The sequence below is a fragment of the Rousettus aegyptiacus genome, unplaced genomic scaffold (genome assembly GCF_014176215.1).
Source record: "Rousettus aegyptiacus isolate mRouAeg1 unplaced genomic scaffold, mRouAeg1.p scaffold_m13_p_7, whole genome shotgun sequence".
NCBI classification, from domain to species: domain Eukaryota; kingdom Metazoa; phylum Chordata; class Mammalia; order Chiroptera; family Pteropodidae; genus Rousettus; species Rousettus aegyptiacus.
The window spans coordinates 63,314,383-63,337,419 of NW_023416310.1; the positions used below are offsets into that span (position 1 = coordinate 63,314,383).

Genomic DNA, 23,037 nt, shown 5'->3' on the forward strand with positions numbered 1-23,037 from the left:
TGGTAATTATCCAACTGATTTGATTGATGTAGACGGTTACCTGAATAATTTAGAATGCTAAGTGGGATTTTTTTTTTTAAACACTAAGCCACTCCACCTTGCTGGTCATGCACATTTATCAAATTAAAGGAGAAAATGCCAAGACTCCATTATATGTTGTACTGCGAAGTTACAGCCCAAGAAATGAACTAGACCCTGGGCAGCTTGAGGTCTGTGGCAGAGACTGGATGAGAACTTCTATTCTTGACCCATGTTTAAAATGAGAGCGTCATTTTCTTTTCCCCAGAGATTTTTAAACTGAGTCAGTTGTGAAATCCTTTTTAGAAATGAAATTTTCAGGGGAAGCCCAGGAGGTACATAGAGCTGCTCTGGCTGACGACCCATGAAGATTCCCCCTGATGCTTAAAGTGCATTTTGAAATACACTGATTTACAGAAAATTCATTATTGACCAAATCCAGTTATGCAATTTGTGTGGGTCAGGGAAAAGAAGGCAGAAAATAGATGACACGCTCAAATTAGGTTTTATTTACAAAAGTGTGAGAAGCGGAAACCATAAAGGAAAGTGCGAGAATTCAGGCCCTCGGCCACCATTTCTAGGCCTGGAGGACCAAGGGAAAGGACCAAGGGAAGGGAAAGAATCATGTAGATGTAGAATCAGCCACTCAGAGAGGACCAATGACTTCCTATTTCAGTGGAAGGAAGACCCAGGGAATAAATACTCTGAGCCCTCTCCTCTTTCCTCCCTCCTTCCAATCTCTTGCTGGGCTCCCCATTGGAAATCCAAGCAGACTCCAGAGGGCAAGGAAGCCCACTGATGCCACCCAAACAAATCAGCTTAATGGGGGAGAGAGCAGGGTAACTGTGGAGGTGGGGCGGAGGAGCGTACAGAAATTTTCTGGCACATTTGCCCTCACTACATCTGGCTCTTCCTTTCTACTTCCTGATGTAGGCTCATGACATAGGCTCTCAGTACTGAATTATTTCAATGGCTTCATAAAAGGCTTTTCCACTTCAGTCTTTCTATCACACTATTGTGAAATTAATTGTCCTAAACCATGGGGAAAGTACAGGTCCAAAAGCTCCTTGTGATGCTCTAGATCATCTCATGACAATTGGACCCCACTAGAGCATTCGCACAGGTGATTGCAAAGCCAGCGCTTGCAGACCTCTTTCCTCCACATGGAAACCTATTTCAGCCTCATGGAACTGGAGAATTTGATGGGTCTCCTAATGCTGCACTAAAATCTACTTCTCAGAAACTTCCACCCTTTGCTCTTAGTTACGAGAGTGCAGAGAGAGTCAATTTTCTCTTCCACACAAGAGCTATTTGCTCCTGCATTCTAATATGCAGATGCCCAGTGTCCACTTACCTGGAAGCCCTTGACCTGCCCAGCTGCTGGGTTAGCTGCAGCTGCCTCTTTGCAGGAGCCCTGTGTGCTGCAGCCAGGCCAGCTGATTGCTCATAGTGTTGATTTGATGTTCTTGGCACACAGAAAGCCCTCAGCAGATACTCATTAATGAATGAATTCATCCTGCATATGATCTCTCCTCTGCGACATGTTTCTATTTCAATTATTTAAGCTAAGTAATGTGCAACTACAGCTTGAGGCTCCTGCTGTTTTACGAAACGCCAAGACTTGTTATCCTGAGTGTTATTCTAGACTCCAGTGAATAATTTTTCTTTTTTAATTTTCAAATCAAATAGTAATATTTTAGAAAGATTATGAGTGTTATAATCGCTAAGGCTACCATAACTAAGTATCACACACTGGACGGCTTAAACAACAGAAATGTCTTTTCTCACAGTCCTGAAGTTCAGGATCAAGGCGCTGTCAGGGTTGGTGGCTCCTGAGGCCTCTCTCCTTGGCTTACAGATGGCCACCTTCTTGCTGTGTCCTCATGTGGCCTTTCTGTCTGTGCGTGCACGTCTGAGTCCACATTTCTTCTTATAAAAACACCAGACATAAGGGATTAGGACCCATCCTAAAGGTCTCATTTTAACTTAATTACCTCTTTAAAAACCTCATCTTTAAATATAGTTACATTCTGAGATAGAGAGGATTAGGACTTAAACATTTAAGTGTTGGGGTCACACAATTCAGTCCACAACAGTGGGTAACTTAATCCAACCTTCATTCTGGTCCCTTTGAGAAATGTCTTCCAAAACATCAGTCATAAATGCACCCACCGGACACTGACTTGGGCAGTTGTGAGGGTGGGGGTTCTCTACCTCTCCAGACAGCCCATTCCTTTGTTGGGCAACTTTGAGTGTTAGAGTTTTTTGCCCATGTTAAACTGAAAGAATCATCCTTAATGTTCTCCCTTGCCCTCTTTCTCCAGGAATAGCAAAAGGTTGGGGCCTGCACCCTCTGCACCATGGGAACTGTTCGTTTATAAACAGTTTCAACTTCACTGCCCTCAGAAGATGCCTCCATGGGACCCCAGTGGAGAGCATGCAATTCTGCCCTCTTAAGAGGTCCTCTTCTCTCGCAAAAATGCGGAGCCCAGCCCCTGGGCCAGGGTTCTCCTCTCACCTCTCTATTTTCCCAGGCCAGTTGCTGTGGGAAACCTCTCCCCTCCCTCCTACGTGTACAACAAGGAACCGTCCATTCCTGAGTCCCACGCAGAAATTCAGAATCGACATGCTCTTATGCGTTCGCCAAGATTTTCCTAGTTCTTCAACGTTGACATAGGCTGAATCAATCCCATACGTTTGGTTTCCAAACAGACAGGCCTTTGTTCTTCAGCATGGAATTGCAGCCAGCGAGAACTGTACAGGCAGGCCAAGGTCAGGCCGGCTGCCAGCAGGACACCCACCGCTCTTGGAGGTCACCACCAGCCAGCCCAGGAGAGTCTCTGACCCAAGCAGTGCAGTGCCAAGTCCTTCTGGCCTTAAACAACCTACGTGACCATATATTCCCTGCCCACGTTAATTTTTAATATCATGGCAGCTTAAACATTTTAAAGGCAAGGTTCTAATCATGAATTTCCTCATCATGAGTCTCCAGTGGCTCACTTTGCCTACCTAATTCAGGAAAAACTTCTAAACTGCCTTGAACACAACGCTGACTGTATTCCATTTGCCATCTCCCTCTCCACTCCCACCATCCCATGCCTGGGTCTGTGCTCTGAGAAGCCGACCCAGTGGCTTCCAGTTGGTTTTGGACAATGGGGAGAAGGAGCCAGAGATAGAAAGATGAGAAGAGAAGGGTCTTGTTTTTTCTCCCCACCCTCTCCCTTCTTAGGGCCACTCTCAGGGTCTCTTGTTGACTGGTCCCTCATCCAGGGTCTGGCTTTTCTTGGGCTCCTTCTTTCTCCAGATCTAGAGATGATGGATTTCCATCTGTTGACACTCACTGAATGCCTTCATATCTCTTGTTGAATTCCTCATCACTGCCACAGCTTCTTGACCTGGCTAGCTTGGATTCTGTTTCCTGCCAGGATCATAACTGACACAAATGCTCTCTGGAAGTGACCCTGATCTATTTCTCCATGCTTTCTGACCTTCCTCATTGACACCGTGAACTTCAGTGAAACTCTTCTACCTGCTGTACCAAAAATCAAAGGTCTTCAACTCTGACAGCACACCAGAATTACTTGAAAAAAATGTTTTAAAATATCACCATCTGGGCCCCACCCTCAAAAGGTCCGATTCCATTGACCTGGGGGGAAGAACCGCGTGGCCGTGCACCGGGCCGAGTGGACACCGAAGGCAAGCCCCTGGCTGTGTGAGGGAAACGCGGACCAGGTGTTGCTCGTTTCAAGCTTTCCAGGTGATTCTAATATGCAGCCAGAACTGAGAGCCACTATTCTAAGTACTGCACTTCTTGCCACTTCACCTTTGCACATGCTTTCCCTTCTCTACGGACTGTGCCCCGACGTCACCTTCTCATAGCCACCTCATGAAATCCCACCTTCAAAGCCCATCACAAACAGGCTTTTCCACGAAGCCTTTCCCCATCTCCATCCCAACCAGGGTTAACATATCAGTCCACTTGCAGTATTTATGCCTCCCTTATGACATTCCTCCTCTTGAGCCTTAGATGACAGTTGTTAGATCAGGTGGCCTTGTTCTGCGCAATGATCATATATGTTTGGAAAGGACCTTACTGTCATCTCATCTGACTTCCTACTCAGAGATGGAGCGAGGCTCAGGCAAGATTGAGTCTAGGGTCTCTCATGTCATAGCTTGGTGTCCTGTTATCACTTTTCCAAATTAACAAGGTTGTAATTGATTCTAGCTCAAATGCTAAACCTACTCTTCTTATTCCTTCCTAGCTGTGTGACTCCACATTACTTCACAATGTTTTGTAGAAAATCAGTTTTATAATTATGTTGTAGAATGTAAGTGTTTTGTTTAGATATTACATCTGAGTATTAATTGTTACAAATCATAATCAATAGATACAAACACTATGTTCAAAACAATACCATATTTTCTACAAAAACCCTGATTTACTTGGATTTCAGGGTCTAATGTAATACGTGGAACACGCTCTTTAAAAATAAACTGCTTCTTTGTTCCTGAAAGATGAAGTAATGTGGCAATTTCCCACACTGGGTTCACGCTACAGTCTTACTTATTCTACCATGAATAAGTAACTGCATCATCCTTTTCACTTTCCTTCTCCCCAAATACCCTCTTTCCCTTTAACCTTGCTTCCAAGTCTCGTGTTCTAGCCCTGATGCTGTAATTATAATAAACTAATAGCTGGGTACAAGTGACTGCCACCTGCTCCTCCATAAGGTCGTCCGTGCCTTGTTCATTTGTCCTTCCTACTTCATCGAATTCAGAACATTAGTGGCTAAAAGATGCACCATTATTTTCTGTCCCACTAAGGAAGAAACATCTGCAAGCAATTAACTGTGACAAGCCATCGATTGTAAGATACCACTGCTTGTACCGCATGTCCCAATGTCAGAGGTGTCAATAGATGGGAAGGGGTGTGCCCTAGAACCTATGAATTATGACGTTCCAGACTGTTGTTGTTTTCTCCCCAGGCACTGCAAGTTGATCCCGTTTCTACCCTCTGTGATCGTCCAGAGTGGACTGTTGATACCGGATCAATGATCCCTAATCGTGGCTGTCACTTTCTTTCTTCTCTTGTAACTATTATATCTTATTAGACTACTTTGCACCAGAAGAGGCATTTCTATTCTTTAAGAGATGAGATTTTTTACTGGCACAAGAAGCTTTCATCATGTATAGTCAACGGACTAGAAGATATTATCTTTGAAATGGTCAAGTTCCTTGGTATCTTCTATCAGTTCTTCTGGAAGCCTTTTCTGAAATGCTCAATTACCCCAATGACAGTAGCTAAAGATATTTACTGTGACAGAAAAGTTTATTACATTATGCCATTTGGAAATACCACATTATTTCTCAGTTGAAAAAGAGTAATAAGTAATATTGCATATATTCTCATATTATCCACAAGCCGAAGTCATTTTTTTTTGCTTAATTGTTTTCATCTAAACTTTTTACTGTGTAGAATATAATAGAAAATCTATTTTCTTCAATGCCTGCAATTTTTTTCTTATTAGATTTTCTACCAGTTCTAAAATACTCAGAGACATTTTTAAAAATATTGAGATACAGGAATGTGTTTTCTGTGATTCGACATGGAAGGGCCATCCCTTAAAAATAGAACTCAGTACCTATTCTAAGCAATATGATACATTAGATGCTGAAGCAGGCGTCAGTGCTGAGACCATCAGCTGGCAGCAAATTTAGATTTCACTTCCTAACTTAGATCACATTCTCTTTTGATGTTTAAAATAAACTGTTTAATTTGATCCCTACACTCCCAATTTCTGGTAAAGGAAAAGTTTGAGAAATTGAAAATAAAGTTTGTTTCCCCTTTGTAGAATATACCAAAAACAGTATACATAGTGGGTAAATACTAGAGACATAGCTTCCATTCTGAGCTCCTCCAATTACTTGCTGTGTACCATTGAGCAAGTTGTCATCAGAACCTCCGTTTCCTGATTTCTGAATGGTGACAATAATATCTACTTAAGAGAACTGTTGTGAGCATTAAATGAGTGAGGTAATTGGTAACAGCTATCGACCCTTTAAATGCACTTACTTTTAGACCCAGTAATTCCAGTCGTAGGAATTTACACCACAGAGATACTGACACAATTTCACAGCTATGTGGGTGCCTGCATCTACAAATATGAAAGTGGCTGATGTACTTGGGTATGAGAAAGAAAGAAAGAAAGAAAGAAAGAAAGAAAGAAAGAAAGAAAGAAAGAAAGAAAGAAAGAAAGAAAGAAAGAAAAAATTAAAAGGCCAACTATAATGTGAAAAAGGTCTTTTATAATTAATACATAAGAGTTCTTAAAACTATCAAAAACACTGTATTATAACAATGGACAAAGAATGTACATACTCACTCAATTAAAACAATTTAGACAGCTGCTAAACATGTGACTATATGTTAACATTCACCTGAAATAAAACACAGAATGTAAAATAAAATAAGTATATACTATGTGTTTTTTTTTAATAAAATTGGCAAGATTTTTAGAAATAATAGCATCTGACTTGTGGAAATAGATTTCCCGTGCCCTGTTGATGGAGATGCAAACTGCAAAAACTTCTGGAGCATATTTTAACAATATGCATTGCAAAAATTAATAAATGGAAGCCTCATTTAAAATGGAGTTGAGGGGCTAGAAGAGAGAATTCCCACACAACTGCCTTGATAATAAGAAGGGGAAAAGGGAAACAATTTAAATTTGTGACAATAAGAAATCAGTTCAGGAAATTATATAGAAATATTATTCATACAATAATTTTTTCCACCTTTCTTACTTTCTTTGTTACATTTAAAAACAAATATTGAAGCATCGTTATGCTGACCAATCTCTCCTTCACAGTAGCTTAGATATTCAAAGTTGACCAGAAATGACAAAAGGAAACGGAAGATCACTGTGGGGCTTTTTTTTTTTTTTTTGGTTTTGGCTTGGTTTTGGTTTGGTTTTGGTTTGGTTTTGGTTTGGTTTTTTTCCCCATTAGCAGTAATAAGAAATGCAAGAGATCTGTTTTCAAATTCTACTTCTTCCACTTACTAGCTGTGGAATCTTATTTAGATTTTTAAAAACCTTTCAGGGCCTTGATTTACTCAGTTGCAAAAGACGGGTAATAATACAGGAATGTTTTGAAGGAACACATGAGACATATCTGTGTGTATTACCTAGCACATACATACTAATAAATATTCCTTTACTTGTGCATTGTCACACCCCTGCAATTCTTTAAGTGTTTAATGCCTTTCTTTAACTAGCTGTGGATTCCTTTGTGCCTAGATTTGTATAAGTTAGAAAGAGCACGTATGAGAGAAGGAAAGGCTATGCAGACAGGGTTATGCCAAAGGGAAGCGTAGCTGAGAAATATGGGTGGGACTCTGCATTCCTGCTGCCTCTGCCCACAAGCACATCCTGCCAAATGGAGCACAGGAGCGAGTTGGGAGCACAGGGGCAGGTTGGGAGTGGATCCTTCTATCACTTTTGCAAAATAGATTTTTCAGTAAAATTCATTTGATGGAATGTCCCTGGACTTGCCGTAGATTCAATAATACGGCATAGAATCTGCCGGTGAATGTAAGAACCAGCATTGCCTGAGCTGCATGGGGAAATAAGTGATTTAATTCCCACCCCCTCTCAACAGCTACTTCCAATGACACTGGAGAAAATTTGGGGGCTCTTATTAAACATATCTTTAATATAAGCCCATCGTTTCATCTGGACAATGTCCTTCTCTCACGGCAGTTACTGCCTTCCGCTACTAGATTTAAAGCAGATGAGGGTTCAGGCAGCCTCTAGACACCATGATGGATTCAGCCTCACAAAAGAGAGGGACTTAGAAACCAGTGGATATAGCCTCCACTCCTTGGGATTTATCTAGTAACTTCCCCCACCCTGAGCTGAACGCACCTGAGATTCCTTTTTATTTAATTTTTTTCTTGTGGTAAAATACACATAACATAAAATTACCATTTAACCATTTTAAGGGTACGGTTCAGTGTCATTAAGTACATTCACATGGTCGTGCGAATAGGATCGCCATTAATCTTCAGACTTTCTCATCTTCCCAGACCGAAACCCCATACCGCTAAACATTAACACCCCGCACCCCTCTCCTCAGCCTCTGGTAACCACCATTTTACTTTTTGGCTCTGAATTTGACTACTCTAAGTATATCATATAAATGGAATCATATCCAAGTGGATCCTGTTGAGTCAGTCCTGTCAACTAGGTTCCTACAAAGATCTTAATTCACTGTGACTCCGGCACGCTATTTTCGCCTTTCTTGTGTGATTATAAGAAGAAATGCAAAGGATCTGTTTTCAAATTCTACTTCTTTCACTTACTAGCTGTGGAATCTTATTTAGATTTTTAAAAACCTTTCAGGGCCTTGATTTATTCAGTTGCAAAAGACGGGTAACAATACAGGAATGTTTTGAAGGAACATACGAGACATATCTGTGTACGTTACCTAGCATGTACATACTAATAAATATTCCTTTACTTGTGCTTTGTCACAACCCTGCAATTCTTTAAGTGTTTAATGCTGGCTTATTTCACTTAGTTTAATGTCCCCCTGTTTCATTTGTATCATAGCAAGTGTCAGAGTTTCCTTCTCTTTTAAGGCTGAATATTCCATTCTGTGCTTGCACTGCATTTTGTTTATCCATTAATCTGTTGATGGGCACTTGGGTTGCTTCCGCCTTTTGCCTACTGTGAATAATGCTGAGAACATGTCACCCAAATTTTGAGTCAAGATAGGTATGAATTTGAACATTTTAAAAAGGTATTTGAATGACTTGTGTTTAACTAAATGAGATATGGAAATGACTGGGCTGACAGGACCCTGGGAAGGGACTGAGCCACATTTCTGAGCTTCTGTTCTCCGTCATTGTAGATGACTCATCTCTGGACTGGTCCCAATTTTCTCTTGGAAATTATCATGGGAGGGAATTATCTGGGAGAGGCTTAATCGCAGATCTACTCATGAGACTCCCACATAGCTTTGTGCAACACAAGAAAATAGCAGAATCTACTGTAAATAACTTATAGAGGCATGGTCACTTTTGCCACCAGTGAATACTGAGAACCAAACTTTTAACAGGTGACATATTTGATATGAAATTTTCAGTATGTCTGTACTATGATTCTAGGCTCTTTACCATTGTTATTTGGGTTGGTATTCTCTTTTAAAAGACATAGTCAATATAGAACTGTTATCCCCCATTTTGTGGTCTGTTCAAATAGGAACCAAAGCAAAAGGGTAATATTAATATAAATAAGAAGCCGGCATGTCCCAGAAAACATATTCCTGTTTGTTGGTGTATAGATTAATGCTTAGCAGGCTAGTGCTTTGAAAGACTTTATTGTATGTAATCGAGGCTTTTGCAGAGACCAAAGTCTGGGGAAGCAGAGATCCTATTAGCTAATATTTGTGGAATCTATATGGCCTTTGTATTCTTGCAACACTGCCGGGTAGCTCTCATTATGCATCTCTAGCAGGTGAAGAAACTGAAGCTCCTTAAGGTTAAATAATTTCTCCAAGTCCACATGGCTGGTAATTGGCAGAGCTGGGACTCAAGCCCAAATTCATCTTAATCCAATTCCTTTCCTACCCTTAATCCAGTTCTACTGGATTTATAGTAATTAGTACAGCCTGACAGTCCATGTAACATAGACTATGTTACATTGGCTTTCGAAGTGTGGTCTGTAGACGAGCAGCATCTGTATCACCTGGGAAATGTTAGAACTGTAAATCCTCAGGCCCACCCACAATTTTGATTCAGACACTCTGGGTGAGGAGGGGACACAGCAATCTGTGTTTTAATAAGCTCCTCAGGAGATTCCAGTGTCCACTCAAGTTTGTGAGCCCAATACATGGAAATGGCATGGTTTGGAAATGGGTAGTAGAATTCAAACATAGACCAGACAATATTTTATCCCAAAGAGTTTTAGCTTATTTCAGATTGCACTGTGAAGATCATGAGTGTAAGAGGGTTAACTCTAATCTAAACTTTAATTTAGCCAATTACCTTCCTCCTCCTTCCACAGCCCTGCTGTCACTTCATACAGTGCATAATTCAGGCATATGGCATTTATTGAGTGGACACTACCTCCCATCTTGGAGGAGTCTCAATTTCATCAGCAAAAACACCCCTACCATCTCGTGTGCTCACGCATACTGAAATTTTTGCACAAAGGTTTCTGTTCTGTCTATGCACAGAATTTAGGGTAGAATTCTAGCAAAGTAGACAATACACAGGAATTAACAATACAGACATCGGATTTGTACTATTTGTTGACATTCTCTTGAGGACCAGAAACAATAGGATGGAGGAGTTCAAATGTTTGAACAAGATTCAAAGGCAATTTTCAGTCAGTCAGATGTCAACAATGGTGAAATAGATGAATACAGGGCCTTGACATTTCAAAGCCTTGAAGATCTGTCGGTTGCCCTCACATGAGTGCACTGAAGTGTAACACCTTCCAGTCTAAAGTAAGTGACATTGACACCCTGACACTCCTCTGTTGAAGGATTCAAGGTTTTGACTTGCCTATGTTGATTGAGCTAAAGTGGCGAGACGTGAGTTGGTGAGATGGTTGGCAGAGAGTGTAGATGATGACATTTGAATGAAACTGTTTTCTGGAGTCACCTGAGTAGGGCTGGGGCTTCCTAAGGGAGTTGAGGAAAGCTGGGAGACAATGACAATCCTGCTGCAAATCTACCTTCCAAGAATGCTTTATTTCATTCTGTGTCATGTGTTTGCCAATGTCATTGTTAGCATGATAATCACACAGGAAGGGTGAAAATAGCTGTGCTGGAGTCACAGTGAATTAAGATCTTCGCGGGAGCCTAGTCAACAGGACTGACTCAACAAGATCCACTTGTGTTTTTAGGATGTGGGCGCCATGTGATAAGGACTTTTCCACCCTGTGCTGAGTAGATAGACACCCACAGAAGGGTCGAGTGTGCAGTGGTTAAAGGCCTGGACAGCCTGGATTCAAAACCTGCCTCTCCTAGGTACTGATTGTAACCTGAGGGCATCCACCTCCCCTCTCAGGCACCCTTTTTCTCACTGTAGGAGGGGATGATGTTCACAGTTCCTGCCTGAAGGGCTGTGTGTAAATATATATCAAGTGCCTAGAACCTTAGCTGGCACTCTATGACTGTCAGCTCTTGTTATATAAATATTCAGCCATATTATTTGAGAACCAGGCTATGTGTTAAGGTATCTTTGATATCAATAAAATCTTTACAAGCCACCTCCACATGTGGATTTATTAGATCAATAACACCTCGAATGTTATAATATCCCAGCAAAAAGAAGGGAAATTAATATTTACTGAGAGCAGAGCACTGTAGGCACATGTGCGTTCCAAACTTTCAAAATTCTTACACACATGCTAAGCTCTAAGACATAGTTATAAATAAAGAAACAGGTGTCAATTAAGAAATTTGTCGAGGTTCACAGAGGCAAGAATTTGATGCCAGGATGGTTACTCTCCCACTCTGTGCAGCAAGCCCCTCATGTTAGACATGTCGAATGTCACGCTTCCTTTGAAATGTTTTTGTCTCCACCTTTCCCCGGACCCCAGGTCCCACCCAGTCACCTGATATTTAAAGAAGCTGGGGCTCAGGACTTCTCTTTTCACCATGTGCCCAGAAACAAATACACTAGTGACCTCCTAAGCTTCACATGGAACTAAGTTTCTTGTCTAAATGTCCCTGCCTCAGGCTCAGTTTTCGCTTTACAGACTGTGTACTGTTGTTTTGGATTAATTTGTGAACTGGCTCATTCCAAAGGCAACAAGAACATTAAATCACAAGTGTTTAAGTAAAGATTGGAAGAGAATCACTGCAGTACTTTTATGATAAAGCATCACTAGCAGTTGCGTGTAAACCAAAAAGCCAATATTCATGTGATATTTTTACAAGCAATTCTTCTGAAGTTAATTTTGAAGAAAAGAAAAAATAATGGACTTTCAAATTTTAAAAGCTGTTTAAACAGTATAACTCAGCTACAAGAGCAGGGAAAATTATCAGAAGCCCATCACCATAACACAGCTCCTATCATTCGGGGATATTTGCCTTCTCGGGTCTTTTGTAATTCAATCAAAAACTGTAATAAGAAGTGGGAGATGGGACTCAACCATTAGGGACAGTCTGAACAGTAGAATCCTTTTTTCCCCCCAGCACTAACTACCTTCTAATATACTGTATGGTTTATTGACATATTTATTTTTTCGTCTCCCCTGACTTGAATATCAGCTCTGGGAGATCAAGGTTCTTTATTTTGTTTAATGGACTATCCCCTGCTTCTGTAACTATTCCTGGCTAGTGATTAGAACTCAATAAATATTTGTTGTATCAACAGTGAATGAATAAATTTGGCAGAAGTGTGGAAGATTTATTGGAGAAGGATAGGGAGTATGCAAGTAAAGATGGTCATCTAGAATTCAGGATTGCACTGAAGAGACAGATCTGGGATGAGATACAGGGCCTCAATAAGGAGCATAAATGCAAAATTAATGTAATCCAGTTTGAATCTTGCTTTTTCCACTTAAAATTATGTCAGTCTTCTTATCATTTGTTGCAATTTTTATAAGGTTATTTTACATGATTGTGTTATTCTACAAAATGGTTACATAATAACTGTCCCCCTTTTTTGAACAGTTCAATTCTAATTTTTCACTATTATTAATGATATTACTATGACTTTCTTTACGTATACAGCCTTTGCTGTATTTTGAACCATTTCATTAGAATAGGTTGAAGAAGGCTAGCAAAATACAATTGTATGGTACACCATAGGGTGGTATCACAACACCTTTGGAATGTACATATTTCGTCATTATATTGGCAACATTGACAATTAATATGTGAAAATACTGACTTGTTTTCAATATATATTTCCCTTTCTGCATGATTTTTATGTGCAGCCTTTCCTTGCTTATTCACTTGAAGCTTGTGGTTTCTGTTTTGTCAATTTGTATTTATTTGCCAATACCCAGATTAAAAATGCTAAATTGATTTTTCTTATTAGGAGTACTTTGAAGTTCTTTCATATGTTCAAGAGCAATTCATATTGATATGAATACTTACTGAGAGCTATTACTAGAATATGATATCTTCAAGACCTAATCATCTTTCCTTTCCTATGAATTTCTTGTATCTTTTGTCCTTGACCTCCAGTTTTAATATTCAATTACTCACTCAGTTTGACAACTACTTTCTTACATGATGGCCAATGGTTGTCAAGGGCCTAAGATAGTTCAAGAATAGGAGCCTCTGCTCAGGGACTCAAGTTCCTTCCTTTTAATCACTCTGTCATCCTCCAAGCTCTTGTCCTCGCCTCATGGCCACTGGTGGTTTGTCACTAGTGATTCTGAATTCTGGTCTATGCAAAGGGAGAAAAAATGAAGAACTGCAGTTTTCTTAAAAAAAAAAAAAAGTGCTCAGGAAGTTGCGCAATTTGTCAGGGGGCTGGAGCACACAAGTTGACATCAATCGAGGTGCTCCACTAAAGCTCGAAGGGTTTATTACTAAAGCTCCACTAAAGCTCGAAGAGGAAGGGGATAGTGACTCCAGAGGGAAATTACTGGACTTTGCTACCAGGGAGGAACATTTTTCAACCAAACTTCCAAACACTTATCCTGACACCATTTGTTAAATGAGACACACCTTTCTCCATTATTTAGGAATGATCGTCTCTTGAGACAATATTTCTTCCAATGAAGGTATTGTTTTTTGTATAGTATTCTCATTACACAGTTGTAATTATTTGTTGTAATTATTTGATTATTTATTAATCAAAGGGATATCCATTTAATCAATTGATCAAATTGTTCATATTACTGTTAAGTCACCTAAATTAAATTATATAGGTCTTCAAGGAGAGAACATTTACCTCTTTTCACAAATGCATTAACCAAAGTAAAGCATTATTTTAATAATGAACGATAATACAGACTCAAAAAAGAGATTTTAAGATTCCAAATTTGTCTTGCAAAGAAAAGACTAACACTGATAAAATAAATGTAGAACCAAATTTAGGGTCGGTATTAGATTCTCTACATAAGTCTTGATAACCCTTAATAAGTTGGAATCGAAACAAAGTCCTGATATAAATGAGTGCAATGACTTTTCATAATGAGAGAGAATAGAGGTCTCACTTTTCTCTACTTTGAAAATGGTATTAAGTGAATGGTAAAAGATGGATAAGATTTGAAATTTCCGTAGTAAAGGTGGTAAGGGAGATTAAAAAAATAATAATAAAGAGTGAGGCTGCTAGGGCTGGTGTCTGCCCCCTGTGGTACTGGTTTCCACAGCTAATGGGAAAGTTCGCCCTTGCCATTTCTTGTCATCAAGACAAGCGAGGGGCATATAGTTACTGAAAATTCACCAAATCTCGATATACAGGCTGATGTGATGTCAGTGGGCTGAGACTGCATGTTAGCAGAGCTTTAAGAGGAGGTGAGATGAACTAAGTAAAATTTTGGAAAATGTGACTTTGGGGGCTTTCTCCACATCCTTGTTTTCAGTCTAGACAAATGGCTTTAGATATCTCAAAATCATTCCTTTGGAAGGGCTTTGAGATGTCACCCAATCCATCTTGATGCCTTAGGGCAGGATAATAATTAAACTCTGTCAGAGAAATGGCCATCTATTTTCTTTTAAAAGCTCTTTAGAGAAGTTTGTGAGAATCATAATGACTGGTAGAAGTTTCCACACTCAGGAATCAGAGTTCCAGGACTCTGGGAAGAGGGAAGGGCAGACAGGAGAGCTAGAGGGAAAGTTCTGAGGCACCGGATGCCCTCAGGAAGGCTTGAGTCCCTCCCTCAAGGGAAGGACACACCCCTAGGCTAACAGAGCTGTGGCCCAAGGAGGGAGTCTCCCAGGCAGGCAGCAGACATTTTCACAATGCAGTGTCAGAAGGTAATTTCCAGGCTTGACACATCTCAGCTACTGCAACTTCTTTCACCTCTCTCTTCCTAAATTAGAAAGATGTCCAACGTTGACTATGGGTGACTGTGCCAGAATGTTGTGGTGGTTTCTGCTGAAACTAGGCCAAGGCGAGCAGCCTTTTATTTAAGAGAGCACAAAGAAGGCCAAAGGAAGGGACGGTGTACCCATGAGCCCTTCCTTCTCTTTGCCTGCCACAAAATCGTTCCAGTTTCTGCTTGAAGAAGTGGACAGAGCAAACGGCACCGCGGCCAGTGGAGGCCCAAAGATTTGGCGCAGGAAGAACTGGGGTGAGAGTCTGAGAAAAGAGAATTGTATTTTCATTTACAGCGGAATTTATTTGAAATTTTGAAGAAAAAAAAAAACAGCTAAACACAGGAGAAACTTAAATATAATGAATATAATATTTATTTAAACCCTAAAAGGGAAAGAGTGCCCTAAACACATAAGTAACACAGTAAGTCATAAAAAAAAAAATTTGACTACATTTAACACTTGCATGGAAAACCTAAAAAGAAAACTATAGACTGAGACAAGTTTGATAAAAAAAAAATGCTCAATATGTTTATTAGATAAAGAGTTCAGATGAGTAAATGAGAACATTGAAAACTTGATAGCCAAGCACAAAAGAACGCAGATAAGTAATGTGTGGATGAGAAAATAAAACTAATGACAAAAATATGGTAAAACAAAACAAAACAGTGATTCTCACTTGTAAGTGAAGTTAGGTAAATGAAAACAACAAAGTGGCCACATTTTCTATTTTTAAAATTGAATTTAAAAACAGATATTATCCAATTCTGATCAAAGTGTAGTGATATCTACACATTTATTGTTACTGAATTGTATTTTTTAAAAGAAATTTGGAAATGTGTATAAAGAGTAAAAAAAATATATTCATTTTCTTTGTTCTAGTAACCCCATTTATAAAATTTTAGCTTAAGGAAATACTCCCCAATGTGAACAATTACTAAAGAGTTTATATGAAAAAATTAGGAAAAAAATCCAACAGTTGGATTCTGGCATATTCCCTTTGTGGTGCATTGTGGATTGCAAGTGGTAATTATAAAAATTATAATACAACATGGAGAAAATATTTTGAGTAAAACAGGCTGTGAAAAACTGTATGGACAGTAAAAAGTACAACCAAATGTGAAAGTAAAATACACATTTAAAAAACCCCTGGGGAAAAAATACCCCCAAAAGATAGTAATGGCTGGGTTGTATAAGATTTAGTAGATATCTAATTTTTAAAAACAGACTTACATAGTTGATTCCTTGAGAGATGGAAATTCAAAGAAATGGAGGCCTTGGTTAGTCAGACGTCAGAGTATGTGGAGCTGAGACGGGACACCTCAGTGACACTAAAGCCAGGTCGTTGGTCCATTTTATCTTCAGGTTCAATCTAATTGCCATAAAATTGTTACTTCAAGTGAGTCAAAATATACTTTTATTAGTGTCTCACGAATGCTGCAATAAGTACTATGAATTCAAAAAACAGAAATGTTTTCTCCTGTAGATCTGGAGGCCAGCAGTCTGAAAGCAATTTCATAGGGTTGACATCAGGGCCGAGTTCTCTCTGGAGGCTCTAGGAAGCAATCTGTTTCCTTGCTTTTTCCATCATCTGGTGCTTGATTCGCTGCATTCGTAGTCTCCTGGTCTCTTCTTCCCACTTCACAGCCAGCACACAGCATCCTCTCTCTGACTCTGCTTTCATCACACTTCTATCACACGGCCTTCTGTCTATGCCCAAATTACCTTCTGCCTCCTTCTTATAAGGATACATGTGATTGCATTTAAGGCTACTCTGATATTCCAGGATAATCTTCCTGTCTCAAGATCCTTAATTTAATCACACCTGTAAAGACCTGTTTTCCGTATAAGGTAATAGTCCACATAGGGTAGCAGTCCACATAAGGTAATAGTCACTGGGGCCATTATTCAGCCACCATTTCTTGCCATTGTAGATGTTGAAGAATTTTTCTTGATGGTGGTAATGGTTTCTTGGGTGCATAAATGCTTCCTAAGTTATCAAATTGTATAGTTTAACAGGTAAAATTTATAGAATGTGAATTATACCCCAACAAAGCTGTTAAAAAATAAAGTACTACCTCACACTACATGATAAACATTCTCTGAGCAAATATGAAAATGTCCTTTTAGAATCAGTTTTGTATTCTTTTAGGAAGTTGGGGAACTTGTATTGCTTCACATAGGAACAATCTATAGAAATAGCAGGTAGAAACCTGTACCCAGAAACCCAAAGGAACCTTAATCTGTAACTAAAAGCAAATTTCTTTAGAGGGTACTATCTCTTAGGTGACAGAAACTTAACCTTAGTGACTTTAGGGGTCCCTTAGATACATGCACATATTTTTCCTGAGGTTGGTCTGCATATATATTGCATCAGATTACAGGGACAGGCTGGGGGAAGGGACAGGGGGCCTCTGAAGATTGTGAGATCTGCCCTAGCTGGCACTCAGGGGACATCCATCTTTCTTGGTCGAGGCAGTTGCTATGGAGTCCCACCTTCAGCTTCACATGACACGGTGTTGGGTCGGCCATCTGTTTTATACTATCCATACCATCCTCTGTTGCATGGGCTAATTTGCTGTTCCTGCACTCATCTGCAGGAATCTGGAAGCCATCTAAAGCTCCACTAGATTGGCCTCAGATGGAGGGTCTCAGCACCTCCTAGGGCTCTTCTCAAGAAAGGGGGCTCACGACATCTTTAATCTCTGACTCTTCGAATCTCTGTGGGGCTTTTTTCTTTCCTTTGTGCCAAGCTCAGGAGAAGTATGGCACAGGATTCTTCATCTCTCACGTCTTTCTCTCTTTCTCTTTGTTGGGAACCAAAAGCTACCATAAAACTTCTAAATCTATTGGATTAGTCCAGATGGCCTCTGGTTTTGACACTTTGCCCTGTGCTCTGCCCTCTGATCCTTCCCAGAAGGCATTGATGTGGAATGCCCTAGAGCACAGAGTGGGGGATACAAGGACATACAGGGAATGAATGGGGATGACCGGGTTCGTGCTTTGCAATATTAACTCATGATAAAGAGTTGTGGGCTCATGCTTATCTGTGCCTCCTTTTACACCATGGGACAGATAAATTTGACCTCAGTAGCTTGCAGAGCAAGTGTCCATTAACCGCATTTATCTGCTCATCTTCATCAAAATGACAGAGATATGTTTCTATGAAAAGAAAGATATTCAAAAGTATTGAGCAGAAGACATCTGGTAAGAAAGAGTGCAATAGATGTAAACAGATCTACACACTAAAAAATAATGCTACTTGAAGTCAGTTTAAAAACATTAATTTCTTATTTTGTCAATCCTGAAAATTGAAAGTTTGGTATATCACCTTTATGTAAAAAGGAGTATAGTTATATTCAATAAAAACATCCTGTGTTTTTACTATTTATTAATCAGTAATATTTTACAATCTGAAAATAGAAAATGGAGATACTTAGGAATCATTTTAGGCATAAAAGAAGCAACCCGGATGCCAATAGCCTGTCCAAGCTGTCTGACTTCCGGATGCCTTGACTGTCCATATCACGGATCTGCCCTTCAGTCTCTCTTTGGTTTTACCTTTAAGTTTTTCTCTTGAGTGCTTGCCAGAAGCTTTCATTCAAAGTGGAAAATAAATCCCCTGAGTTTATGACCCAGGAATAAGAGAATTGGGTGTCTCTTATGCACTGTTTAGAAGTCAAAAATAATGTGTGCTTGGAGAGCTTCTTGGAGAGGAAATCTAATATCTCTGATACTTTTATTGAGCATCTGATGAGGATACACTGCCAGTTGTTTGCATTATAAATAGCTAATTACCATATTTCAGACTTCATTGCATTTTAGGTAAAGATAGTTTCTAAAGACTTAAAAAGAATGTTTAAGATGCAAAGAAGGACCCACCAACTAACTTTCAATTTCAGTTTTAGGTTCAAGGCAATAAAAGTTTATAAATTTGGGCTGAAAATGTGTATGTATCTTTAGCAACGTATATAGCCTTAAAATAGCTCCTGGCATAACTCTCTCCTTCCCTGCAATCTGTAAGGAGGAGAGGTGGGGCAGCTGAAACCTCAGAAAATCAAATTGCTGCTGCCACTGGCATTCCTGCAGAATACGAAGGCTCTGGCACTTAGTAGGTTTTGTAAAAGCTAGTTAGAGACAATAATCCTAATTTAACTTTATCAACAACAACAACAACAATAAAAACAATCTGCACTTGGAATGAGTCTGTAACTATATATGTTCTGAGTTATAATGCTAATTACTGAAAACCAAAGCTTTCCTTGCCCATTGTTCTATGTCACCCTTCTTGGGTGTTTTTAAGAGGAATGATATTCCACATTGTCCCCAAATGGAGATTATCATGTCCTCTTGTCTCCTCTGCATTTCAAGATATGAGTTAACTCATAGAGGTTTTTCCATGTAAACATACAATTTCCACACATATAGCCAGTGCTTTATTTAACCCCATTATGCAAATGCTATTTTCAGGTAATTGAGCTTTGCCCAGGTGGCTTTCCGTGCAGCTGCTGCTACTGGGTGAGGCAGGGACTTGGGAGAGGCAAGGACTTGGGCCATGCAGAGATCCTGGCACCGTCAGCTGCCGTTCTCAGTAGCAGCTGAAGCAAGCACAGCACTGAAACCTGGGCACACCAATTAGCAAGCCCCAGAAACTGCCGCAGCAGCTCATCAAGGCAGTGAAGGCCCAGCTGCAGTGTATCTGCTGTATGTCAATCCTAATTTGGGAAAAAGATTCTTTTAACCTTAAAAAGTCACTATATATTCAGTGAGGCCAGGTACAATCTGATGGGCAGGGACAAGGAATGATTACAGAGGAAGAGAGGCCTCTGGGCCTCTTGGACTGTGGTCTATGGTGTGCACAGAGCATTGCCACTTCCAGCTCTGGTGGGGCACTCTATAAGATGCTCAGCATCTGTGATAGACCTAGGTGTGGGCTGTGTCTTCGATCACTGCCACCACCATCCCCATATTCTGACTTGGATGGCTACAAAAGGCTGGCAAGATGAGGATAGAGAAGCTGTCGTTTCCTTTCCATTTCAGGAATATTGAGGTATTGGCCACATAGACCTACTTCTACGTGATTTGGACTCACTCAGGCTGCTCTCCACCGGGTAGGAGCTGGCTTCACAGGGAGCGTGGGAACTTTGAGAGAAGCACACATTTTCTGCATTGCGTCCTGTGGTAGGCAGTCTCTGAGATGACTTCCAGTGACCAGTTCTCCTGGTGCCAATGCTCCCCACACCAAAGGTATAGTCTGGACCTAGTCACCCACTCTTAATAAAGAGAATATGGAAGAAGTGATAGAATGCCACTTTTGAGACTGGGTTTCTAAAAGGCTATGGCTTCCATTTTGGGCACCCTCTCAGGTTGTCCTCTTGCTCATTCAGGTGCTACGTTGTGAGCTGACTTACGGAGAGCCCCCTATAGAAAGGAACTGAGGGAAGCCTTCCAGCCAACATCCAGTGAGCAACTTGGGCCCTCAGTCCAAGAGCCTGTGTGGACCCGAATCCCACCAACACACGGGCCACTGCATAAGCAGATCCTTCAACCCAAAGAGCCTTCCAGTGATACCACAGCTCTGGATGACAGGACTGTGACCTCATGAGGATCTTTGACTCAGAAGTGCGCATCTGGAATGTGCAAAGAATTATGCTCTAAGTGTAAGTTTTGGGGTAATTCATTACACAGCAAGAGATAACTAATACATAGTCTGGGGCACAACGTCATGATCAGAGATACAGCGTATTTCAACTGTGTGATACCAAGTTTCCCCAGAATCTTTTATCCTACTAACATTTTCATATGGCAGCATGAAAAGCTAAAATAGTGTCCCAGCCAATAATTCTAAATATTTGCTCCACTAAAAGCTTTTTATCAGTTACCAAAAATACCGAAATTACCTACTTACTATGCTTGTTATTGTTATTCACAAATAATTTCGTCCATCCTTCAGCAAAAGTATGGACAAACAGTGGACTAGACCAAAGGCAATGAGCTAGAGGGGGAAATGAGAACTTACAAACTCAATAACCAGAATAGTTGGCACATCTGATTCAGATATGACTAAATAATGCAATTGAACAGCATTAGAGAAGGTAATGCAGAAACAATAAGACAAGAATGTGTGTGTGTGGGGGGGGGGGGAAGTTCAAGTGTGTATCTTTTGAATGAATACATTTCTAATTTGAATATTATTTCAATCTTCTAGTTCAATCATTTTTAAAAATTAAGAAATTAATTTTAAGTGCAAAATTAGAGGAATAGAGTACATAGAAGAACCTTAGAAATCAGTTAGTCTATTTTTTAATTTTTTTTTACCCCCAGAAGCTTCTTACAGATATAAAATCTTAGGCAGGACTCTAATAGGTAAAACAGAAAATATGGTATTTTGTTAGCATAAATTTTACATATTCAAATCTATAACATTTACTCAAAAATAAATCATTGTGAATAATAATTGAAATATAAAATTTAGGGATTGAGACTTAAGAATATCAGGTACAGTCTTATGTCCCTCCCCATACCCCGCCTCAGTGTAGCTATAGAGTATTAAAACAATCATAATCCACAGAAACAAATAGTTCTTTTTTTTTTCACGCCTACAGCACCTGGTCTTCCTAGGTGGTTTCCCATCCAAGCACTAACCTGGCCTGACCCTGCTTAACTTCCAAAATCAGCCAGGATTGGGCATGTTCAGGGTGGCATGGCCATAGACAGAACCAAACAGTTCTGAATGGTAAAAGTTTTCAAGAAAGCTTTCTAGGATTCACATTAATTAGCCTAATTCAGAAACTTGACAGAGAAATAGGAAGGCAAGTTTTATTTAACAATATCATATAAGTGCTATTATGTCTTAATTGACAGTTCTTAAATTTGGAGACAGTTGATTAAATACCTCAGACAATTTTAATTATCACTGGGTAGAAAAGACTTTGCAAGCATAACTTTGAACAACATAAAACTATATAAATAATACAGTAATGCGTAGTTCTTTGTTAGATAGTAATTTGAAGTTTCTAAACAGTTTAATTTCCTTTGTTTTGGAAGTTAAGTCCAAACTAGTTTTCAGTTTCATTGCTGACATTTTAACTGTAATTTTAGGCATGGTAGTATGGGGGCCTTACATTGCCGTATTTAGTTCTTTAAAAATATTAGAAGATATGCAAAGAAGCGCAATCATGCTATATTTGAATGTTTTATCTAAAGATGTTTGTATTACACAGCAGTAATTTTCTGTCTCATTCGAAGCATTTATGTTGATGCCTTGCCTCAGTGTAACCAGTGAACTTCAACATAAAAAGTAATTTCTGGAATCTACCACATTTATGATTGTCAACAACTGAAAAGTTTGTAATGAAAAGACAATCCTTTAATAAAGTTGTCAGTTTGTATGACAGTATCCAACACTGAAAACACAGTTGCCTTTTATGTAACAGCTGGGCCTTGTTATGCAAATATACCACTTGTACACGTATTGGAAATGATTTTATGTGAATGGGTTTTCTACCACGGCTATCACTCATGATACAGACATTGCTACATTTTCATAAGGTTTTTTGTGATGTGTTATGCGCATTCCACCTGGTTAAAATTTTCTTCTCCTAATATGTCTGTGGCGAATGTTTTATATAGTGATAAATATCCCTTTTCTTTGCCTGCAAGAACATATACAAAATAACCAAAATGGAGAAATTATCAACATCCATACATTTGCCTATTTTAAATGTAGAGATTTTACTAATCTCAGACTTCAAACAATTATTTCAGAACCTTAGATCTGTACCCTTAGATTCTATTTTAGACTCTGCGTTTGGACGATGGTAATTATTATGTCGTACAAACCTATCAGCCCACGTTCTACTGGTAACACCAATAGCACAGGATTTAGGAACATTTTGCAGATGTTAAATACTAAGAAGGGCCTGAGATTTTTACCCAGCTCATGAGCTAAAAAGTTAGCTTGCCATAGTTTCATAAATGCTGGCAGAAAATTTGAGATTCCTGGAT

The 23,037-nt window shown here is 39.6% G+C and overlaps 1 pseudogene; it reads right to left on the reverse strand.

Annotated features, from left to right (window-relative positions):
- Positions 1 to 21,626: 21,626 nt before the first annotated feature.
- On the reverse strand, positions 21,627 to 21,745 carry LOC118606113 (annotated as a pseudogene).
- Positions 21,746 to 23,037: the final 1,292 nt, after the last annotated feature.